The sequence below is a fragment of the Rhinopithecus roxellana genome, chromosome 2, assembly GCF_007565055.1.
Source record: "Rhinopithecus roxellana isolate Shanxi Qingling chromosome 2, ASM756505v1, whole genome shotgun sequence".
NCBI lineage: Eukaryota > Metazoa > Chordata > Mammalia > Primates > Cercopithecidae > Rhinopithecus > Rhinopithecus roxellana.
The window spans coordinates 15,457,614-15,483,329 of NC_044550.1; positions in this window are offsets into that span (position 1 = coordinate 15,457,614).

The following is a 25,716-nucleotide window of genomic DNA, read 5'->3' on the forward strand; positions in this document are numbered from 1 at the left end:
TCTTTTTCTTTTTTGAGGTGAAGTCTCACTCTGTTGCTCAGGCTCGAGTGCAGTGGTGCGATCTCAGCTCACTGCAACCTCCGTTTCCTGCATTCAAGTGATCCTCCTGCCTCAGCCTCCTGAGTAGCTGGGACTACAGGCGCTTGCCACCACATCCAGCTAATTTTTTTGTATTAGTAGAAGAGACAGGGTTTCACCATGTTGACCAGGCTGGTCTCGAACTCCTGACTCAAGTGATCTGCCCACCTCGGCCTCCCAAAGTGCGGGGATTACAGGCATGAGCCACTGCACCCAGTCTCACATGACCTTTTCTTTGTGTGTGGAAAGAAAGAGAGAGAGAGAGAGAGAGAGAGAGAGAGAGAGAGAGAGAGAGAGATCTCTAGTGTCTCTTCCTCTTCTTCTGAGGATATCAGTTCTATTGCATTGGGGCCCTACCCTATGACCTCATTTAATCTTAATGACCTCTTTGAAGGTCCCATCTCCAAATACAGTCACATTGAGAGTTAGAGCTTCAACATATGAATGTGTGAAGGTCATGGGGGACACAGTGCAGTCCATAACACCTTCTGTAATTGGACTGTTGCAGATAGAAGCAATTTGAATAGTATTCACATTCCTTCCTCCCTCCCTCCTTCCTTCCCTTTCCTTCCTTCCTTCCTTCCTTCCTTCCTTCCTTCCTTCCTTCCTTCCTTCCTTCCTTCCTTCCTTCCTTCTTTCCTTTCCTCCCTCCCTCCTTCCCTCCCTCCCTTCTCCTTCCCCTTCCTTCCTGCCCTCCTTCCTTTTCTTCTGACTTAATCATCAACATTGAAGGAATAATATATGTGAGAAACTCTTCCAAATGCTAAAGATAAAGAAGTAAATAACTTAAAGTCCTTGATCTCACTAAGCTTACAATGAGGGAGGACAAGAAAGAATATTAAAAAACCAACTGGATGTGTAAAAGAAAGTCTTATAAGGATAAATGCCAGTAAGAAATGAAGCAGAGTGAAGGAATAGAGGGTGATGGGGCAGAGCAGTATAGATATATAAGACTGGAATAATCAGTAAATGTCTCTTAGCTAATCTTTGAGGAGAACCCTCATAAAGGGAGGGAAGGAGTCAGGCCAAAGGGTATGAGACTAGTAGGTACTAAGATCCTGAGGGTGTTTTATTGATGTGTATGAAGAACAACAAAGGGGCCATTGAAGAGAGCAAATTGGAAAATAGTTGGAGAAACATGTGAAGACATGATAAGGTTCAGGTGATATAGAAATTATAAGAAACGTTAAGAATTTGGGATTTGGTTCCAATTATCATCAGAAATCATTAGCATTCTGCATAGAAAAAGGGCTCAAAGTGAGTCACATTTTAGAAAAATCAGTCTTTTATAGAGAACAAAGCAATGGCAGCAAAATTGGAAGTAATAAGACTAGTTAGAAGGCTATTAAAGTAATTTTAGACAAGACATAATGGCCAATTTTACTAGATGGGAGCCATGGGTATAATGATAACTGCGATTTGGAATGTATTTTGATGGTAAACCCACCAGCCTTAATGATGGATAGGATGTGTGTTATGAGGTAAAAATAATAGCAAAGGCAACTTTTAATTTTTGTTCTGAGCTACTGAGTGAATTGTGGTGTCATTTACTAAGGTGGGGGAACACTAAGAGAGAAGCAAACCTTACGAGAAAAACAAAGTAATGTTTGGAAGCTGTTAGGTTTTGGATATGTAATAGATATTAAAGCAGTCAGTTGGATATATGAGTCTGAAGCTCGGGGTGATGAAGAAATTGGAGATATAAATTTGGGAGTTACAATGAAGAGATAGTATTTAATGTGATGAAACTTGATGGTATCACTACAGTAAGGATCTAGTCAGGAAAACAGAAACAGGGTACTCAGCAGAGGATATTTAATTTAGGCAACTGGTTGTACAAGTGTTAAAGGGTAAAAGAATAAAATGGGAACATCAAGGTACTCTATAGGTGATCACTGCAAGAAGCAGTTGCCAACTGATAGGAATGAGAGAAGAAAAAGGGAGAAATAGGGTTTTGGAGGAGAGACCCCTCAGAGATAATGTTCAAACCACCAAGAATGGAGTCCAGCCTGGCTGCTGTTACTACAACTAAAGGGCACAACAAGGCTAGTTGAGGGGATCCTGAAATAATCCGACACTCCAACATTTAAAGGTTGGGAAGAGGTAAATCTGCAAGATGATTAAGGATAAATAGCCTATGAGGTAGAAGGAAAGTAGGAGAGGGTAAAATCCTAGAAGCTAAGTGGGGGGAAAAAGACTTTCAAAAAGGAAGAATTATCATGATGTCAGATACTGTTTAATGGTCACATAAAAGTTGGTCACATAAGTTGGAAACTGAAAATTCACCATTGGATTTGATAAAATGGAAGTTGTTGATTGCCTTGACAACAGTGGATGCATAAGGGTTATGGAGATAAAGTCTAGTTGAAGTGAATTCAAGTTAGAGTAGAAAATATGGCAGCGTGTATGTGGAAATACATTTTTTCAGGGAATTTTGTAATAAGTTGGAGAAAGGAAGTAGGACAATAGTAAAAAAAGATTTGAGAGTAAGGTTTTTTGTTTTTCTTTTAATGTCAGATACGACAAATTCATTTGTTGTTGAAAAAAAAATTGAGAGGGCAAAGGTTGATTACAAGAGAGAGAAAGGGGTAACTGCAAGAGAAAAATGCTTGAGTAAGTAAGAGATAAAGGATATAGTATACACATTGAGGGATTGAGCATTCATTTACATCAACAGGACAGAATTCAGGGACTATGGGTACAGACAATGGAGGGTTAGCTGATTTTGTAGTAGGATGATGAGGAAGTTCTTTTGATTATTTCTGTTTTCTCAGGGCATTACAATGTACTGCAGTCTTCTAAAAAGAAGAGGGGGTGAATGAGGTTTAAGAAGGGAGAAAAACTGTAAAATAGTAATTTTGAGATAGAGCTCACTTGAAGTTAGTAGTCCTATCTGTGGAAAAAGTTGAGATAGTGGAAGCTGTATCATTCTTGGTACAGAAAATTAGGCATAAACTGTATGTTAAAGTTTAAAAAGAATAAACCAATTAAAACTTGGTCTGTTTTTTACTATCACTATGTGTAAGCATTCTAAACAATGTCAATGGTAAAGTATTCCTCCCTGAAAAGAATCTTTTATTGACCTAAATCCTAATATAAACAAGTGCTATGATTACTTTTGAGTTTTAATAGTACATATTTAAGTTCATTTTAGCACATGAAAATGTGCTGAATTGCTAGATGTATTTAATATTTAATAAATATTATAGTTTATATGGAAGCTATTTTGGAAAACTCCTATTTTAAAAATTGGCCCCTGAGCTCCAACACAGGCAGACTTAGCTTCACTGGTTCCTTTAGCATTCTAAAATGGTACAGAATCATTCGAGCTTGCTTCAGGCAAGTTCACATCTGTATATATTCCTGTGTTTAGAACACTGGAAATAAACAATAGCCCAGTGATTGTAAACACAACAGAACTTGAGTTATTTCAATTCTGTCACTCCCTGTGACCACTTGGAGTTTTTAGTAGTGCTTAAAATTTACAACAGTGGAACAGAGTTCAAATTGCAAGTTGTTTTAGTTTTGTTGAAGAATTCAATTTTTAGTTCATCCATAAAATAGATTAATTCTCAGTCATAATTGTTACTGAACATAATTTTGTTATATGGAGGAAGAGAGTGTGGTAAAACGTGACCCATTCCTGGTGTCGTTATGCCACGTGCAACATTGGTTGTCATGAATCTTAAGATCAACTAGCATATTTATATGTCTACTCCACTCCACAAAATGTTTAGCTGTGGAGTCATCCCACATCCTACCCCCTACCTACCATTCAGGGGCTTTGAGGTAGAGGACAACATGTAAAAGGCAGAGCGGAATATGAGCAATCAGTTCATAAACATATTTGACACACTTTGAGGATTTAAAGGAAGTGGGGACCAAGATTCTATATAATGGATTTGGGAGAAGTGAACAAATACGTTCTAAATTACTACTGTTAATTTGCTTTTGCTTGTACCCCCAGGCCAGTCAAGGTTGGAAAACTTGGGTTATATTTACTTGTGCCATATACTATTTGTGCCATTATCCTATTTTTCTTTGAGGTGTACAATGGAGTAGGTAAAATGTTTAAATATATCTGATTAGCAAATTTGATAAATGAGATTTTAACTCAGACTTACATATTTTCTATTTGGTGATTTATATATTAAAATAGGTCAAAATATATGGTACGCAGAAACTATGAAATAAACTTTTTTATTGTACTCAGTACTAATTAGATGCTCATTGCTATCATCTGAATGTTCATATGCTTCCAAAATTCATGTTGAAGCTTAGTCTTCAATGTAATAGTGTTAAGAGGCATGGCCTTGAGAGGTGAGTTTAGTTATTTTTACCACAAAATTAAAACAACTATTAGTACCCAGCATTAGTTTCCTAAATTGATAAAAACATTATTAAGGTTAGGTAGGAAACCCAAAGTTTTACAGCAGTAGAAAAAAATAAAGGCAAAAATGGGATTCTATAGGTGAGCTAACAGACTTCAATAAGAATCAACTTTCCAGTTTTGATGGGTTGGATGTGTAGACATTTTCTACTTTCTACTGTACTTCTAATCAAGGGCATTCATGGAGATAAGCCACGAGTTTGCCAGAGAGATCAGCCAGAAGCTACTCCAGGCAGCAACATGTAAGAAGATACCCTGTCAGAGATTTAGTGAGACTGGTTCCACCTATAGGTTCTGATTGTAGCCAGCCATGTTGGCTTACTTACCTTTTTGATTCTGCAGTAAAAATCCTATTTAAAATAATAGTCTTGCTTCTCCTATTCTCTAGGGAAACCTTGAGAGAAAGTTCTATGTTTAGGTTAGAGTGCTAATGGGAAGACAGTGACTGTTCCTCCTCCCTTCCAGCTGACCTCCCATTCTCCAGGAACACAGTCAAGGCAAGTTGGGTGGTAGTGCTAGTGGCCAGGGGAGCCCTATGAGCTGATACTACAGGAAGTGACAAGCACAGGAAAATTCAGTGGGAAGACACCATACTGGGTCCTCTCTGAAGGATACTACATCATAGAGGAAATCTCCAAAGGGGTGTGAGTAGCTAGCTCTTAAGGAGATAGGGAAGTGATTACAAACATATAATTCCCCAAGCATATCTCAGACTAAAAGAAAATTGCAATGGTGGCATCATTTGGTTTGTGGGTGCAGCTATCATTTGCTAAATTGGAGACATTTGACTCTGGCTCTTAAGAATTGTACTGCTGTTTATAGAACAAATCTTACATTTAAAAGTTAAAATAAAACAGATCGTGATCTTCTTTACATAATCCAATTTTCAAAAAACAGCAAATAACAACTTTTTTCCAATTTGAAATGTGAAGCATGTGTGTTGGTGAGCACCTGTTCTAGAAGCAGCATTTATCTACTTGACCTAATTTTATTCTGTATGTTGGCCTGCAATGCAATAGGAAGTCCATAGAGAGGATAAGCAGAAAGCTTAGTGAGCAGTCTCCCTCTGCCACTAGGAAATAAATGACAGAAGAGTCAGTCAATCCTATAAGTTTCCACTGTTTTCCATTTTTTAGCTAGAAGGAAGGGGAGCAATGTAATCAGAGACCAGATAACAAAAATAAAAAATAAAAAGAATGATCAAATACCTCAAATATCCAAAGCAATCTTGAACAAACACAACAAAACTAGAGGCAACACACTACCTATTCCTGAATATACTACAAAGCTGTAGTTATCAAAGCATCATGGTACTGGTGTTAAAAGCAGACACATAGACCAGTGTAACAGAATGGAGAACCCAAAAATGAATGTGCACATTTATGGTCAATTGATTTTCAACAAAGATACCAAGAATATAAAACAAGGAAAGGAAAGTCTCTTCAATTAATGATGCTGGGAAAACTGGATATCCATGTACATAAGAATAAAATTAGACCCTTATGCCACACCATATCATAAATCAGCTCAAAATGGATTAAAGACTTAAACATAAGACCTGAAACTGTACTATTAGAAGAAAACATATGAGAGAAGTTTCATGAGATTGGTCTGGGCAATGATTTTTTGTTTAATATGACACCAAAAGCACAGCAACAAAAGCAAAAATAAATGAACAGAATTACATCAAACTAAAAAGCTTCTGCACAGAAGAGGAAGCAATCAATAGAGTAAAGTGACAACCTATGAAATGGGAGAAAATATTTGCGAGCCATATATCTGATAAAGGATTAATATCCAAAATATATAATAAATGCATACAACTAAACAGCAAGAAAACAGATAACCATATATATATATGTATATAACAAAAAAGTCACCAAGGATAGGGAGGAAAAATGGATTACAAAGAGAAAAAAATCAACATAACTGTATTTTGAATGAATAATATAGCAACACCAAAGTGTTGGGATGATGGGAAGAAATAACCTAAACAACTTTTATACGCAGTATTTTGATTCTGTATCTTCAGGTGAGAGTAACAGCTATTGCACTCAAGTTGGTAGATCTGTTCTTACCATGATATGGATTAGCAGTTTCTAAGTTTGGGAAAGAAAATGTTTAGCAGCTGGTCTGTGATCAACTTATCTGTCATTACCAGGAAAGAAAGAAAGAAAGAAGATCTAATCTCTTGGCAAACATGTTGATAACAGATGTATGGTTTATCTGTGGAATCTATGGAATGATTTAACAAGAAGTCCCAGTTAATGATTGCTTATGGGAAATAAATCTAGAATCTATAAATTTATGTGGCAGTGCTTCCTGAAAAATATTTAATCTATGTAAATATTTGAGTATAAAATGGCAATGTTTCATAACCAAAAATGCTCCCTGCTATGTACGTTAGGAAACTATTCGTAGTTACTAAATTATACTTTTTTCCAATAATGGATATTGAATTGATACATGTAGTGGGAAAAATTCATTGGATTCTCAATGTAATTAAAACAGTGGGTCATAAATAGATTCCTTGCCATGACCTATGCCAAAACTTGAGAAGCACTATTTTGCTGTCTTAAATTTAATAATGTTGATATGTTTTCTGTTTACCTTATAGCTGATTTTCTAGATAATATAACTTTGATATATAAGGCCCTGTAATTATAAAATTGTTAACTAAAAATGTAATGGTGTCTAAGATGTGAGTTGCCAGCTCACAGTTAAGTATTCTAAAGGAGAACTAAAGTCACAAATCTCCAACCTGTTACACATTAGAATTGCCTGAAACATTTTGGAAGCTATACTGATAACATTTTGGAAGCTATACTGATAACCAAAATTTCATATTATCTATTTCTGTATGAAAAATTATTCCAACACTTAGTGGTTTAAAACAATGCCAATTTATATCTTACAATTTTACAGGTAAAGAATCAAGCAAGAATTGGCTAGGTGATTCTTCTGCTACACCTGGCTAGGCTTGGCCGAAGCTCAGGGACAGCTCCTCCCATATGCCTGGTACTTTGAGGACATCTGGAAAACTGAATTCATCAAGGCCCCTTTCCCTCAGTATGTATTCTCAAACCTCTCTGTAGTGTCTCTCCAGCAGGCTAATTTAAGCCTCTTAAATGGAGGTTCAGGGCTGCAAATGCTAGTGTTTCAAAACTCTTAGAAAGTAGTAGAAGACTTCCTGTGACATAGCCACAGAAGTCCCAGATCATCACTCTGCCACCATCAAACAAATCACTAAGGCTGGCCCAGATTCAAGGGGAGGACAGTTACACTCTATGGCACAAAAGGAGTAGCAAAGAATTTGCAACATCTTTAATCTACTACATAGGCATCACCTGAGACCAATTAAATCAGAATCTCTAAGGATGGAGTTTTGCATCAGTATCATTTTAAAGCTCCTTGATTCTAATGTGCACCTAAGGCTGAGAATTACTGAATTAAAGTAAATGGCACTAGTAATTTCCAAGTCATTATTCCATTTGTTAATTCTTTTTTAATGAACTTCTAAAAATAGTTTGCTTCCTATTTTTGCAAAGCAGTCACCCTGATGAAAACGAATAATGTGTGCAACACTTGAGCTACATTAATTTTTATACACACAAAAAATGTTGCTAATCTATCCTCAGGAGACAGGACTATTTAAGATAATTTTTCACATTTGTGAAAGATTTGCGTTGCTTTATGCCGTCTTTGCTTTCCAGGTGTTTCTTATAAGGGATCTGACTCATTAGCAGTTTTCTAATCAGTTAAGATGCTTACAAATATATTAATCTCATCTGTAACCACCCACCAACCAATCCATGTTGCCAAATTCTATAGCTTTTCAAAATCGCACCATTTACTTTTTCAATTCTATCCCCCTCGCTACTCGTTGAGCACTTTGCACTCCATTCACAATGAACTCTACACTATCTCTTTACAAGGTTCAAATATCTCTATATATGCTTGATATATCCAATATTCTGAATGTCCTCTGCATCCAGCTTCTATAACCTCAACCTCTATACCAACCATCTTTTGATACATGCTTTAAAAGCCAATTCCAGTGTTCTGTCCTTTGTGAATCCTTTCCAATCCCCCAGCCCTTCGCAAACTGGCAGGAAGAATTGTTTCTTATATTCCCACAAATAAGTATGAAGAATTACTCTGTTGTAATTCTTGTCTCATTGTATTCTAATAATCTTTCTTTTTACATGTCTGTTTTTTTCATTCAGTGAACTCCAAAAGAGAAGAATTGAGCCACTAATTTCTATATTTTTATTACTTAGCAGAATGCATGATATATAACAGGTGCTCAATAAAGGTTTTGTTTCCTAGAACTTTAAAAAATACGTAAAAATGTTAAAGAACAGTGCAGTATAACTTGTAAACAATGATTAAATTTAATCAGTAGCTACTGTGAAGGAAAGTTGACCGGATGTTTTAACTACCTGTGCCTATGGGTATCCCACTCAGTATTTTCTTTCATCTAGTTTTTTCTGTGTTGTTCCAAAAAAGAATATAATACCAATATGATTTTGTACATATATATATATTTTGTTGTTGTTGTGTTTTTTTTTTTTTTTTGAGATGGGGTCTCACTCTGTCACCCAGACTGGAGTGCTGTGGTATGATCACAGCTTACTGAAGCCTCAACCTCCCACACTCAAGTGACCCTCCCACCTGAGCCTAATGAGTACCTTGGACTATAGGTGCATGCCACCACACCCAGCTAATTAAAACAATATTTTTTTGTAGGAGATGAGGTCTCACTATGTTTTCCAAGTTAGTCTCAAACTTCTTGGCTCAAGAGATCCTCCCACTTCAGCCTCCCAAAGTGCTGGGATTACACCCATGAGCCAATGCACCCAGCCTGTGTGATTTCATCTAATTCTTTAAACTACTGTAGCCAAATCCCTTACAATGCAACATGGTTTAGAAATAGTTGTCACTACTCCATGCTCTGGGCATATCAGTAACAGTTTCAGGCAGATGATCATATGAAAGGCCTAGGGAGGTAGCCAGGTTATCAACTCTTACTTGCTTATTTTCCGATTCCGTAAGTGCCCAGTGATTCTCTTATCTGCCAAACCAGGACAGCAAGTTGGAACCAAACTTTGCCCTGTATTCCAGCAGCGCACCATATAGCGGCGTCTACTGTGTATATTATTTCTTTTAAGCCATGTATACATGCGGCTAGTCTCTGCCTGTGATCTAATTTGCCTGTTTTTCAGGTAGAATTTCTGAAATTATCTGGCATTAATTGATACAGATACTTTGTGCCATGTACTCAGCCCAGTTGTAATGCTCTTCCAGTCCCCATGCACCTGCCACTATCTCTCCCCTCCTTACTCAACTGACAGTCTCTTAGAACTCATTTGCCTGGCCCAACTTTTTCCTCTTCAGTCCCATTCTCTGATTTCTCTGCCTATGTTGCCCAGCCAATGAGCCCACTAGTTTACTAGTCATTGATTTCCACTGAGCCCTGATTATACTCAATGGCATAACTAGAGCCAAGTAGGGCACAAACGAATCCCTAGTCGGGGTTAGGATATGGAACATAAAACTTAATTCCTTCATCAAGGCATTGATCATTATTTTTGGTGTAAAAGAGTGTGCCACAGGAAGATGAAAACTGTGGCAAACTGAAGTGGAATCCTAATGCATAAAAATAAGACAAGAGAACCATTCTATTTCTTGCCATCATGTTAGATGGCTATTTTGCACACAAGATCCTCCCTCTATGCCCTATCCCTGGTTGACTCCTACTAGCCTTTTAATAGTTAAGAGTCATTCTTCCCTGGAAGCCTTCCCAGATTTGTACACTATTATACAAATCCCCTTCTTTCTCACCTCACAAAGTATTTTAGGTGGCCCTCTCTAGAACCTTCATAGTATGAGGCACCCAGTGATGAGTTGCCCCTATCATTGGGTTGTAGCACTGTTTTATAGTGTTTGTGAGTCCTGTACCCACTACTCACACTTGACTTGGCATAAATCTAGTGTTAGTCATGCTTGTGTTGTCACTGTCATAATAGAGAGCCAAAAATATAATGTCTTCTTGACATATTTGATGAACAAATGAATATATTAATGAATGCACTATATCCATTGTTCTGTTATTTTCATTTAACATCCTTGCATGAATTATTAATTTTAATTCCAGATATGGAATTGGAATGATTTAGTTCTGTCTCTCAAACAAATTTGCCAGAATAATTCCAAAACATCTGTTGTCACTAGATAGCAAAAGAAATCAATTTCTAAATTAAGATCAACATATTTTAAATGTGTGATGCAAAATACTACACTGTCCTAGAAGAAACCAAATTAGTTTTTGAAGTCAGAGAATACTTCCTAAGTAATTGGTATTTAAGGTGAGTTCTGAGAGACAAGTGGTGATTTACCAGTCTTACAGAAAAAGAAGAAAAGGCCAAAATATCAGCATCTTAAGACAAAAGTTTACTTCTCAGTCACATAGCAAACTAAGCATAAGCAATCCAAGACTGATCTGTTGGCTTCCTGAAACTTCATGAACACAGACTTCTTTTTGCTTGTTGCTGTGCTGTGTTCAACAAGTAGCTTTTATCTCATTGTCTATGAGGACTCTTCCAGCTCCTAAGTCTTGTTTCAAGCCAGAGACAAGGAGAGAAGTCATACTCCTCTCCTTTTATGACTACCACCTGGAAATTGCACACCTCGCTTCTACTTACATCCTATTGTCTAGAACCTAGTCACAAGGCCTTTTGTAGTTCCCATACAAAAGATACTGGGAAATAAAGTGTTTAGCTGGGAGGCCAGGTGCCCAGATAAAGCTCTAGAGTTCTATTAATAAGGGAAGAAGCAGAGGGGGACAACCAACAGAATGTGAGAAGTCTCTGACAAAAGAAAGAATATGGTGAATCATAGGAACTGAGAAAAATCCAGAAAGGGATCAATCACAGGGGTGATGACAATAGAGCAAGCAGCAACGGACAACAGAAGTCTCACAGAACTGATTCCAACTCTTGATTTCTAACTTGTAAGTTTTCTGGTTTGAAGTTTCAATTATCTTCCAGTCCTTAAGTCCAGGCTCGAATCCCAGTTACCTTCTCCATGATAAATGTTCTGCCTCAATCCCAATCTGGCAAGTAAGCTTCATTTTATTGATAAATCACCAGTTATAACCCAATTGCGCCTCTGGCGTCCCTGGACATCATTATTCTTACCTGGCCTCCTGATGCCACCTAATCCACCTGATTAGGAAAATTTTCAGAGAAGGAGTTGTGGCCTAGGAGAATATACTGAAAGTTGCCATCTACATATTACTTCATTTGAGTTACACTGGTTATCCATAATTCAGGACAATGGATTTAGAGTTGTTAATAGACTAATTATCACCCGCATTTTAACATCCCATTACATGAGATCAAGAATCAGCATAGAGAATTCCATCCCCCAGCTCATGCCTCTCTCCTAAAAATGTGCTGTAGGTGCTGCTTGACTTTTAGAACTAAAGATGGGTAATTCTAAGAAAACAATAATTACAGAAAGATCTTCCAGGTGATCAGATTGAAAGAATCATAAATAACAACCAGGTTTGGTTATATTTTGAAGAAAATTATCCATGATTCCTCAACATAGAAATAACCAGTGTTTTGGTATATTTTCTTCTAACCTATTTAGGTTAGAAGACATGCTTTTTTTACATAAGTAAAATCATGCCTTATGTATATTTTTGTATACTGATTTTTTTCAAGCATTTTCTCATATCTTAAAAGATTCTGAGGATATCTTTGAGGTGTACATAGTAGTCTATCTTTTTAATGTATTTTAACTTATTAGTCTGTTTCCTGGTTATTGGACACTGATGCAGTTTCAGTGCTTTTATTGAAATTCATACTCTAATAATCATTCATCTTTGAATATAAATCTGTATAAAACAATGTTCCTAATTGTTTGCTGGAATTGTTGGGTTTAATGAATAATAAATTTCATTTTTAAAGGTTTTATCAGTTTGTACCCATATGAAAAGTATATAAACTGAATTTTTCATTATGATTTCATCACTATTACTTTTGAAAATAATTTCTAATTAGATGGGTAAAAAATAAATATCCCATTGTCTTAATTTGCATAATTTATGTTGGTATTGAGATTAGGCTTTTGGGGGTTTTAATATATTTAAGGGTTATATGTGTATTTGATCTATGAGCTGTATATTTGATACCCATCTTTTAGGCTGGACCTTGCAGGTGGTGGGGTTCTTTGAGAGCTATTTATTTTGTCATCTTTTGTTGCAAATATGTCTGAGTTTCTAATTTCCTTTTGAATTGGGTTTATGGGGTTTTAATATTAAGAAATTGTTAAGTACTGTGTGGCCAAGCCTAAGAATTTTGATCTTTGTGATTTTTTTTTCATTTCCTTTAGCAAATATTTTTCCATTTGGAAATAAGTATTACTCATATATTATGTATAATTTTAAAAATTGTTTTCTTTTATTTTTAATTAATTTTTATTTATAATTGACACAAAATAATTGTACATATTTAGGGGGTATAGTGGGATGTTTCAATGCATGCATACATTGTATAATGATCAAATCAGGGTAATTACCATATCTATCATTTTAAACATTTATCATTTCTTCCTGGTAACAACATTCAAAAAAAATATATATATATATATATTTTTGTATTTTTTAGTAGAGACGGGGTTTCGCCGTGTTAGCCAGGATGGTCTCGATCTCCTGACCTCGTAATCCGCCCGTCTCGGCCTCCCAAAGTGCTGGGATTACAGGCTTGAGCCACCGCGCCCAGCCTCAAAATATTTTAGCTATATTGAAATAAATACTACACTGTTATTTGCTGTAGTCACCCTCCTGTGTAACAGAACACCAGAACTTATTCTTCCTGTTTAATTGTGACTTTATACTCCTGTATACTCATTGACCAACCTCTCCCAGTCCCCCTTCCTCTCTACCTTCCCCAGTTTCTGGTAACCACCATTCTACTCTGTGCTTCTATGAAATCAACTTTTTTAGATTCCATATGACTGAGATCATGTGATGTTTGTCTTTCTGTGCCTGGCTTATTTCACTTAACATAATGTCTTCCAGGTTAATCCATGTTGCCACAAATGAGAGAATTTCATTCTGTTTTATGGCTGAACAGTATTTGATTGTTTGTGTATACACACATCTACAGATAAATAGATAATGAAATGTTATGCACATACAACACACACATACACACACACACACGTATAACATTTCTTTATCTGTAGATAGTCATTTAAGTTGATTTCATATCTTGGCTATTGTGAATAGCACTGCAGTAAACAGAGTGTGGATATCTCTTGGACATATGATTTCTTTTCCTTTGGACATATATCCAGTACTGAGATTACCAGATCATATGATAGTTCTATTTTTAATTTTTTGAGGACCTTCCATGCTATTTTTCATAATGGCTGGAGTAATGTACAGTTTTACCAATAATGTATAAGAGTTCCCTTTTCTCCACATCCTCGCCAGTATTTGTTATTTTTTTTCTTTTTGATAATAAGCATTCTAATTTGGGTGATGTGGTATCTTATTGTGGTTTTGATTTGCATTTCCTTTTTAGCGTTTAACTCTGATACAGCTGCAATTTACTTTTGGTGAATGTGGAAGTTGATTTTTTGCATCAATTCAGTTTTCAATTTCAACTTTCCCTTTGGCTAATGTAGTTTTTAATGTACACAAGCAGTAAGAAAATATTATTGCCTCAAAATTATAGAACTGATAAGGTAGACTTGGAAAACAATGACACAAGCTAAGGCAGAGTCAAAGACCTTGAAGATCTCTCAGGAAGGCTTAGCCATGACCAATAAAAAGTATTGGTTGGGGCTGTTGTTTGGGAAGGTTTAAAGTCCAGGCCTGGAGCATATTATGCTAAGTAGGACAAACCAGACACAGAAGGATAACTACTGCAAGATCTCAATTATTTGTAGCATCTAAAAAGGTCAAATTCATAGAAGTGGAGAGTAGAATGTAGTTACCACGGCTGGGAGTGGAGAAAATGAAATGTTGGTCAACGGTCACAAAGTTTTGTTATGTGCGATGAGTACGTTCAGAGATCTAATGTACAGCATGGTTGACTATAGTTAATAATACCATGCTATGTACTTGAAATTTGCTAAGACAGCAGATCTTTAGTATTCTTACCACACATACAAAAAGGTAACCAAGTAAGTAGATATGTTAATTAGCTTGACTATAGTAATCATTACATCATGTTTATGTATACCAAAACATCACATTGTACACTTTATATATACACAATTTTTATTTAAAAAAATAAAAATTAAATAAACGAATAAGTCCATCTATTCCCCAAGGGAATCACAAAACAGAGCTGCTTTATATGAAAACTACATGTTCTATTAATCTGAACTATTTTAGATGTAGGAGTCTGAACTACGTCACAAAGTTGCTTCAATTTTCTAATTCACTTAGTCTGTATAAATGCAGCTTCAGAACAGTCCCTGGCTATTAAGTGGCTTATGCTAGTGGCATGACAAGATAAAGATGATCTTTTATTGCTAGTACTTCCAGGCATGATTTCACAATAACAGCTATGAAAGGAATAAAAATCAAACAGAAATAATTATTTCTCTCCCTATGCCCTATAAAAATTGTACCTATTGCAAAATGGATGCCTGAAATACATTCAGGGAAGAAACCACATGAATTATTCTTAACCCGGAAAGAAAGCTGTCTGTAAAGGGGAATATTCCCTTCTTTTTAACCTGTGTTACTTTGTGATAATAACCTCAAAATTCCAATTTTGTCTTTACTGGATTAAAAAACAAGTTTAAAAAAAGAGTCTCAAAAAGTATTCTTGTAAAAATAATTTATTGATGGAGGTCAAAAGGGGACTTGTGGAAGCCCTTAGCGGGCAGAAAAACTAAGCTAGGAGGTGGTCTCGGCTGGAGAGGAGCTACAGTCTGATTCCACCGGGAGCTCAGGGGCGTGAATTTCACAACAGAACTGCTGCCACCTTGAGGTAAGGGAGCTAGTGATTGGCTGTAGGTTACATAGCAGCCGTGAGCCCTTTAAACAGTCACCTACATGTGTAGGAGCCACAAAACGGGACTACAGCACCCCACTGCCACCACCACAGCCTCCTAGCCACACTCACTTTTCCCTGAGCCTGGAAAGTCCTCCCTTTCCTAACTCCCATGTTATCTACTAAGTGAAGTCTTTTCCACCCTCCCACAAACATCCCCAACTCCCTTGCTCTTTTTGTGTGTGATCTCACTATCCTCTCTCCTTTCTTGTAATATTTATGACATCATATTGGAGCAATCTGTCTACATGTCTTTCCTTTCCTCCTGAGAATGCCCGAAAGAAAGCAATTATGACATTTATTTTCATGTGCCCAGTGCTCGGGAGAGTGCCTAATACATGACCGATGTTCAATAAATCTTGGTAATTCAAAACTTCTAAATACAAAACCAAAAGTTAAATTATAATGTGGCATAGCTGGGTATCCAATGATAAAATTTAGGCAGCAGCAAATGCAGCGGAATAGCCTTTGGGTGTCTTGAGTACTTGAATGTTAATGGTGGTCGGACTCCAGTACTTACCCTAGCTTAGTTCTTTCTCTGTTGTTAGATCCATAACTCGGTTATCTGTAAGGATTCTTAATCATCTCCTTAAAGCAATGGAGCAGCCGCACTATATACCCCAAATAATGTCTCTCACTGACAAACTAGCAAGTATTAGAAATACCTGCTGCTGCTCCATACCCCATGGCCCAATTCCCTATGCTCTTTATCTAAAAGTTTCATGAGAAATTCAGGATACCAATTTGTATCAGTTAGACATTACTGCAAAATAAATCATTTCAAGACTCAATGGCTGAAAACAAAAATTAGTAATTCTTATGAACACATTTATAGATAAGCTAAAAGTCAGCTGATCTGGGCCAATTTTGGCTGGGAGTCTTTGCTTCCAGCTGCTGGTGTACCTATCTCAACTCCTTATTATGGGTCAATTTCATTTTCTTCTCTACTTGTGTTCCTTCTCATTTACTTTGTAAGTTGTTCAGCCCCCACCAACCCCCCCTCCAAACCTGTAAGTGTGATAAGGTCTACAAAGCAGTAACATGTTCAAGAAAAATCTCTGCTAGTTGTGGAGTCAGAAAATACTTTCCTAAGGAATTGGTATTTATGCTGAGGCCTGAGAGAAACTCCTAGCAAGACCAAAAATGAGGAAAGGGATTACTAGGCAAGAGAAATCTTGTTTTAGTTGGGATATGGTTTAACCTCTGAAACAGAGACCAAAACAACAGTGGTTTACACAAGATTAAAGTTTATTTCTCAGTCATGTAACCATCTGGGTAAAGCAGATCAAGGCTGTTAGGATTGCTCCATGGTGCCAGGGGTTTAAGCTTTTCCCATCTTTTTGCTCAGTCGCCTTCAACATGTAGCTTCATTCCATGGGCTGAGATGACGGCTTTGGTTGTGTCCATATTCCTACAAGGCTACACTTGTCCACATAAAGCTGGTAAATTCTGTGTCAGAGCTGATATCATACTTACAGGGAATCGTTTATCTTATTGCTTCATGTTTAATATAATTTGAATATTTGTCCACCAAATCTCATGTTGAATTGTAATTCCCAATGTTGGAGCTGGGGCCTGGTAGGACGTGTTTGAATCATGGGGGCAGATCCCTTAGGGCTTGGTGCTGTCTTCCTAATAGTGAGTTCTCATGAGATCTGGTCATTTAAAAGTGTGTGGCACCTCCCCCCACACTCTCTCTTGCTTGCTCCTGCTTTCACCATGTGACGGGCCTCGTCTCCCTTCACCTTCTGCTGTGAGTGAAAGCTTCCTTAGGTCTCCCTAGATTTCAAGCAGATACCAGCACCATGCTTCCTATAAAGCCTGTGGAACTATGAGCCAATTAAACCTCTTTTCTCTATAAACTACCCAGTCTCAGGTATTTCTTTATAGCAATACAAGAGTGGCCTAATACAGTGTCGCTCAATAATAAACTGCAAAGTACAAGTACAGAAACTTTCTGCTTCAACTACACACACTTAATGCAGAAATCTATTGCATATTTCCTCTGCTTCTGCTATGTGTGCTCTTATTTATAATATCACAATGTGGAAAAGAGGGAATATTGAAAAAGTGTAGTTCCCCTGGAATATAAACATACTCCTAATTTCTAAATTCTGTCTATCATTCGAAATTCTTGGAGACTACATGGCTGCATATACCTCATGTCATCTCTAGTCCAACTTATAGTAGTAGATATATCCTAAATAACTTCCTTTCCCCCAGGCAATCTTTATGCCATTATTCTGGTTCACTGCCTTCATTGCACTTATCACTATTTGAAACTATCATGTTTATTTATTGTATTCATTTGCTGCAGGAATATAATTTCCATAAAACACAAATTTTGCTTACCTTATATCACTGTATATCAAATGCCTTGGATTATGCCAGGCATAAAATGCATATTTGATATTATTTGTTCAATGGATGGTATCCAGGGTTTATGCATATGGGGTATAATTGTCAGAGAATGAGTTATGAACTGGCAAGGTGCTCTAAAATTATTGTTAGTATAGCTGAGTTATACAAAGTAGATTTTCAAAATACAGAGCAATTGACTTAGAATTGTAAAGAGGATGAATAATGACCAACTACATCTTGTATCCAATCTCTTAATATAAAAATAATTAAAGTTTCATCTCCACTCTTGCATCTCTCTCCCAAAGATAAGTACTTGTTGCTTCCTAGCTTAGAACTAGAACTGGCTGACTCAGAGGAAACAAGAAATAATTACAAAAAGTAACTTCAGGGTGATCTATATTGGAAAATCAGAAATAACATTTAGGTTTTGAAAAAAACAGGAAATGTTCTATTTTCAATTTTTTTTTTTTTGCTTCAGACATTCAAAATATTTACAGGCCTCTAAATCTAGAATAAAGCTTAGCTACCTTGACTCATGTAGCAGCACTTTCAATGTGGGCTTTTTCATTTTTTAAAATATATTTTCATTTTGATTAAAAATTATTATGTAAACTTTAAAAAACTCATTTAAATTTTCAAAATGTTCATTTTGAGATTATTAAACACTGAAAAAGCAAACGAAATCATCCACAACCACCAAAAAAAGAGTTACCTGCTATTAACCTTAAGGCATATTTACTTCTAAGTCTTTCCCAAAATGTTACATAGAATCCTAACTTGATAAAATATTATTTACTAATTTTATAATTTTTCTCATGTCTTTAAATTATTTTAAGAATGACTTCAAAGTCTATATAATATTTTATCACTTGAGTTTATCATAATTTGCTGATTGTTGAATAACATTGTTTTGATGTTTTTGTATATAAATAACACTGCAACAATTACATTTGATATAAATTTCCCCCATATTGCTATAATTTTCTTTATAGAAATGAATTATTAGGTCAGTGATTATATAAATGGGTGTTTATATACTGATAAATATTTTTTCTTTAGCAGTTCATTAATTGCTCAATTTTATGTTGATACATAATGGTTTTACATATTTATGGAGTATATACAATATGTATGTAATATGTAATGATCATATCAGGGTAATTGAGATATCTATTACCTCAAACATTTATTATTTCTTTGTGCTGGGAAAATCTCAAACCTTGTCTTCTAGTTATTTGGAAAAATACTATAAATTATTGTTAATTATAGTTGCCCTACTGTATTATCAAACACTAGAACTTATTCCTTCTAACTGTATTTTTGTACCCATTAACCAGCCTTTCCTTATCTCCCACTCTGCTTACCCTTCCCAGCCTCTGGTAACCATCATTCGACTCTCTACTTCCAGTACATCAACTTTTTTAGCTCCCAAATGAGTGAGGATGTTTGATATTTGTCTTTCTGTGCCTGACTTACTTGACATAAGTTCCTCCAGGTTTATCCATATTGCTGCAAATGACATGATTTCATTTTTTTAATGGCTGAATAATATTTCATTATGTGTATGTACCACATTTTCTTTCATCCATTAATGGGCACTTAGGTTGATTCCATATTTTGACTATTGTGAATAGTGCTGCAATAACCATTGGAGAGAAAACATCTCTTTGACTTATTTCCTTTTTTTTAAATTATTATTATACTTTAAGGTCCAGGGTACATGTGCATAACGTGCAGGTTTGTTACATTTGTATACTTGTGCCATGTTGGTGTGCTGCACCCATCAACTCGTCAGCACCCATCAACTCATCATTTACATCAGGTATAACTCCCAATGCAATCCCTGCTCCACTCCCCCCTCCCCATGATAGGCCCCAGTGTGTGATGTTCCCCTTCCCGAGTCCAAGTTATCTCATTGTTCAGTTCCCACCTATGAGCGAGAACATGCGGTGTTTGGTTTTCTGTTCTTGTGATAGTTTGCTAAGAATGATGGTTTCCAGCTGCATCCATGTCCCTACAAAGGACACAACCTCATCCTTTTTTATGACAGCATAGTATTCCATGGTGTATATGTGCCACATTTTCTTAATCCAGTCTGTCACTGATGGACATTTGGGTTGATTCCAAGTCTTTGCTATTGTGAATAGTGCCGCAATAAACATACGCGTGCATGTGTCTTTATAGCAGCATGATTTATGATCCTTTGGGTATATACCCAGTAATGGGATGGCTGGGTCATATGGTACATCTAGTTCTAGATCCTTGAGGAATCGCCATACTGTTTTCCATAATGGTTGAACTAGTTTACAATCCCACCAACAGTGTAAAAGTGTTCCTATTTCTCCACATCCTCTCCAGCACCTGTTGTTTCCTGACTTTTTAATGATTGCCATTCTAACTGGTGTGAGATGGTATCTCATTGTGGTTTTGATTTGCATTTCTCTGATGGCCAGTGATGATGAGCATTTTCTCATGTGTCTGTTGGCTGTATGAATGTCTTCTTTTGCAAAATGTCTGTTCATATCCTTTGCCCACTTTTTGATGGGGTTGTTTGTTTTTTTCTTGTAAATTTGTTTGAGTTCTTTGTAGATTCTGGATATTAGCCCTTTGTCAGATGAGTAGATTGCAAAAAGTTTCTCCCATTCTGTAGGTTGCCTGTTCACTCTGATGGTAGTTTCTTTTGCTGTGCAGAAGCTCTTTAGTTTAATGAGATCCCATTTGTCAATGTTGGCTTTTGCTGCCGTCGATTTTGGTGTTTTAGACATGAAGTCCTTGCCCATGCCTATGTCCTGAATGGTATTCCCTAGGTTTTCTTCTAGGGTTTTTATGGTATTAGGTCTAACATTTAAGTCTCTAATCCATCTTGAATTAATTTTCGTATAAGGAGTAAGGAAAGGATCCAGTTTCAGCTTTCTACTTATGGCTAGCCAATTTTCCCAGCACCATTTATTAAATAGGGAATCCTTTCCCCATTTCTTGTTTCTCTCAGGTTTGTCAAAGATCAGATGGCTGTAGATGTGTGGTATTATTTCTGAGGACTCTGTTCTGTTCCATTGGTCTATATCTCTGTTTTGGTACCAGTACCATGCTGTTTTGGTTACTGTAGCCTTGTAGTATAGTTTGAAGTCAGGTAGTGTGATGCCTCCAGCTTTGTTCTTTTGACTTAGGATTGTCTTGGCAATGCGGGCTCTTTTTTGGTTCCATATGAACTTTAAAGCAGTTTTTTCCAATTCTGTGAAGAAACTCATTGGTAGCTTGATGGGGATGGCATTGAATCTATAAATAACCTTGGGTAGTATGGCCATTTTCACAATATTGGTTCTTCCTATCCCTGAGCATGGTATGTTCTTCCATTTGTTTGTGTCCTCTTTGATTTCACTGAGCAGTGGTTTGTAGTTCTCCTTGAAGAGGTCCTTTACATCCCTTGTAAGTTGGATTCCTAGGTATTTTTTCCTCTTTGAAGCAATTGTGAATGGAAGTTCATTCCTGATTTGGCTCTCTGTTTGTCTGTTACTGGTGTATAAGAATGCTTGTGATTTTTGCACATTGATTTTGTATCCTGAGACTTTGCTGAAGTTGCTTATCAGCTTAAGGAGATTTTGGGCTGAGACAATGGGGTTTTCTAAATATACAATCATGTCATCTGCGAACAGGGACAATTTGACTTCTTCTTTTCCTAACTGGATACCCTTGATTTCTTTCTCTTGCCTGATTGCCCTAGCCAGAACTTCCAACACTATGTTGAATAGGAGTGGTGAGAGAGGGCATCCCTGTCTTGTGCCAGATTTCAAAGGGAATTTTTCCAGTTTTTGCCCATTCAGTATGATATTGGCTGTGGGTTTGTCATAAATAGCTCTTATTATTTTGAGATACGTTCCATCAATACCGAATTTATTGAGCATTTTTAGCATGAAGGGCTGTTGAATTTTGTCAAAGGCCTTTTCTGCATCTATTGAGATAATCATGTGGTTCTTGTCTTTGGTTCTGTTTATATGCAGGATTACGTTTATTGATTTGCGAATGTTGAACCAGCCTTGCATCCCAGGGATGAAGCCCACTTGATCATGATCATGGTGGATAAGCTTTTTGATGTGCTGCTGAATCTGGTTTGCCAGTATTTTATGGAGAATTATTGCATCGATGTTCATCAGGGATATTGGTCTAAAATTCTCTTTTTTTTTGTTGTGTATCTGCCAGGCTTTGGTATCAGGATGATGTTGGCCTCATAAAATGAATTAGGGAGGATTCCCTCTTTTTCTATTGATTGGAATAGTTTCAGAAGGAATGGTACCAGCTCCTCCTTGTACCTCTGGTAGAATTCAGCTGTGAATCCATCTGGTCCTGGACTTTTTTTGGTTGGTAGGCTATTAATTATTGCCTCAATTTCAGAGCCTGTTATTGGTCTATTCAGGGATTCAACTTCTTCCTGGTTTAGTCTTGGAAGAGTGTAAGCGTCCAGGAAATTATCCATTTCTTCTAGATTTTCTAGTTTATTTGCATAGAGGTGTTTATAGTATTCTCTGATGGTAGTTTGTATTTCTGTGGGGTCAGTGGTGATATCTCCTTTATCATTTTTTATTGCGTCTATTTGATTCTTCTCTCTTTTCTTCTTTATTAGTCTTGCTAGCAGTCTGTCAATTTTGTTGATCATTTCAAAGAAACAACTCCTGGATTCATTGATTTTTTGGAGGGATTTTGTGTCTCTATCTCCTTCAGTTCTGCTCTGATCTTAGTTATTTCTTGCCTTCTGCTAGCTTTTGAATGTGTTTGCTCTTGCTTCTCTAGTTCTTTTAATTGTGATGTTAGAGTGTCAATTTTAGATCTTTCCAGCTTTCTCTTGTGGGCATTTAGTGCTATCAATTTCCCTCTACACACTGCTTTAAATGTGTCCCAGAGATTCTGGTATGTTGTATCTTTGTTCTCATTGGTTTCAAAGAACATCTTTATTTCTGCCTTCATTTCGTTATGTACCCAGTAGTCATTCAGGAGCAGGTTGTTCAGTTTCCATGTAGTTGAGCGGTTTTGATTGAGTTTCTTAGTCCTGAGTTCTAGTTTGATTGCACTGTGGTCTGAGAGACAGTTTGTTATAATTTCTGTTCTTTTACATTTGCTGAGGAGTGCTTTACTTCCAATTATGTGGTCAATTTTGGAATAAGTGTGATGTGGTGCTGAGAAGAATGTATATTCTGTTGATTTGGGGTGGAGAGCTCTATAGATGTCTATTAGGTGCGCTTGGTGCAGAGATGAGTTCAATTCCTGGATATCCTTGTTAACTTTCTGTCTTGTTGATCTGTCTAATGTTGACAGTGGAGTATTGAAGTCTCCCATTATTATTGTATGGGAGTCTAAGTCTCTTTGTAAGTCTCTAAGGACTTGCTTTATGAATCTGGGTGCTCCTATATTGGGTGTATATATATTGAGGATAGTTAGCTCTTCCTGTTGAATTGATCCCTTTACCATTATGTAATGGCCTTCTTTGTCTCTTTTGATCTTTGATGGTTTGAAGTCTGTTTTATCAGAGACTAGGATTGCAACCCCTGCTTTTTTTTGTTCTCCATTTGCTTGGTAGATCTTCCTCCATCCCTTTATTTTGAGCCTATGTATGTCTCTGCATGTGAGATGGGTCTCCTGAATACAGCAGACTGATGGGTCTTGACTCTTTATCCAGTTTGCCAGTCTCTGTCTTTTAATTGGAGCATTTAGTCCATTAACATTTAAGGTTAATATTGTTATGTGTGAACTTGATCCTGCCATTATGATATTAACTGGTTATTTTGCTCGTTAGTTGATGCAGTTTCTTCCTAGCCTCGATGGTCTTTACATTTTGGCATGTTTTTGCGATGGCTGGTACCGGTTGTTCCTTTCCATGTTTAGGGCTTCCTTCAGGGTCTCTTGTAAGGCAGGCCTGGTGGTGACAAAATCTCTAAGCATTTGCTTATCTGTAAAGGATTTTATTTCTCCTTCACTTATGAAACTTAGTTTGGCTGCATATGAAATTCTGGGTTTAAAATTCTTTTCATTAAGAATGTTGAATATTGGCCCCCACTCTCTTCTGGCTTGTAGAGTTTCTGCCAAGAGATCTGCTGTTAGTCTGATGGGCTTCCCTTTGTGGGTAACCCGACCTTTCTCTCTGGCTGCCCTTAAGATTTTTTCCTTCATTTCAACTTTGGTGAATCTGGCAGTTATGTGTCTTGGAGTTGCTCTTCTGGAGGAGTATCTTTGTGGCGTTCTCTGTATTTCCTGAATTTGAATGTTGGCCTGCCCTACTAGGTTGGGGAAGTTCTCCTGGATGATATCCTGAAGAGTGTTTTCCAACTTGGTTCCATTTTCCCCCTCACTTTCAGGCACCCCAAGCAGACATAGATTTGGTCTTTTTATGTAATCCCATACTTCTTGCAGGCTTTGTTCATTTCTTTTTCTTCTTTTTTCTTTTGGTTTCTCTTCTCGCTTCATTTCATTCATTTGATCCTCAATCGCTGATACTCTTTCTTCCAGTTGATCCAGTTGGTTACTGAAGCTTGTGCATTTGTCACGTATTTCTGGTGTCATGGTTTTCATCTCTGTCTTTTCGTTTATGACCTTCTCTGCATTAATTTTTCTAGCTATCAATTCTTCCACTCTTTTTTCAAGATTTTTAGTTTCTTTGCGCTGGGTACGTAATTCCTCCTTTAGCTCTGAGAAGTCTGATGGACTGAAGCCTTCTTCTCTCATCTCGTCAAAGTCATTCTTCATCCAGCTTTGATCCGTTGCTGGCGATGGGCTGCGCTCCTTTGCAGGGGGAGATGCGCTCTTATTTTTTGAATTTTCAGCTTTTCTGCCCTGCTTTTTCCCCATCTTTGTGGTTTTATCTGCCTCTGGTCTTTGATGATGGTGACGTACTGATGGGGTTTTGGTGTAGGTGTGCTTCCTGTTTGTTAGTTTTCCTTCTAACAGTCAGGACCCTTAGCTGTAGGTCTGTTGGAGATTGCTTGAGGTCCACTCCAGACCCTGTTTTCCTGGGTATCAGCAGCAGAGGCTGCAGAAGATAGAATATTGCTGAACAGCGAGTGTACCTGTCTGATTCTTACTTTGGAAGCTTCCTCTCAGGAGTGTACTCCACCGTGTGAGTTGTGGGGTGTCAGTCTGCGCCTAGTGGGGGATGTCTCCCAGTTAGGCTACTCAGGCGTCAGGGACCCACTTGAGCACGCAGTCTGTCCGTTCTCAGATCTCAACCTCTGTGTTGGGAGATCCACTGCTCTCTTCAAAGCTGTCAGACAGAGTCGTTTGCGTCTGCAGAGGTTTCTGCTGCTTTTGTTGTTGTTGTTGTTGTTGTTGTTTAGCTGTGCCCTCTCCCCAGAGGTGGAGTCTACAGAGACAGGCAGGCTTCCTTGAGCTGCTGTGAGCTCCACCCAGTTCGAGCTTCCCAGCGGCTTTGTTTACCTACTTAAGCCTCAGCAATGGCGGGTGCCCCTCCCCCAGCCTCGCTGCTGCCTTGAGGTTAGATCGCAGGCTGCTGTGCTAGCAATGAGGGCATCTCCGTGGACGTGGGACCCTCGCGGCCAGGTGCGGGATATAATCTCCTGTTGTGCCCGTTTGCTTAAAGTGCAGTATTGGGGTGGGAGTTATCCGATTTTCCAGGTGTTGTGTGTCTTATTTCCCCTGGCTAGGAAAACGGATTCCCTTCCCCCTTGCCCTTCCATGGTGAGGCGATGCCTCACCCTGCTTCAGCTCTCACTGGTCGGGCTGCAGCAGCTGACCAGCACTGATTGTCTGGCACTCCCTAGTGAGATGAACCCAGTACCTCAGTTGAAAATGCAGAAATCACCG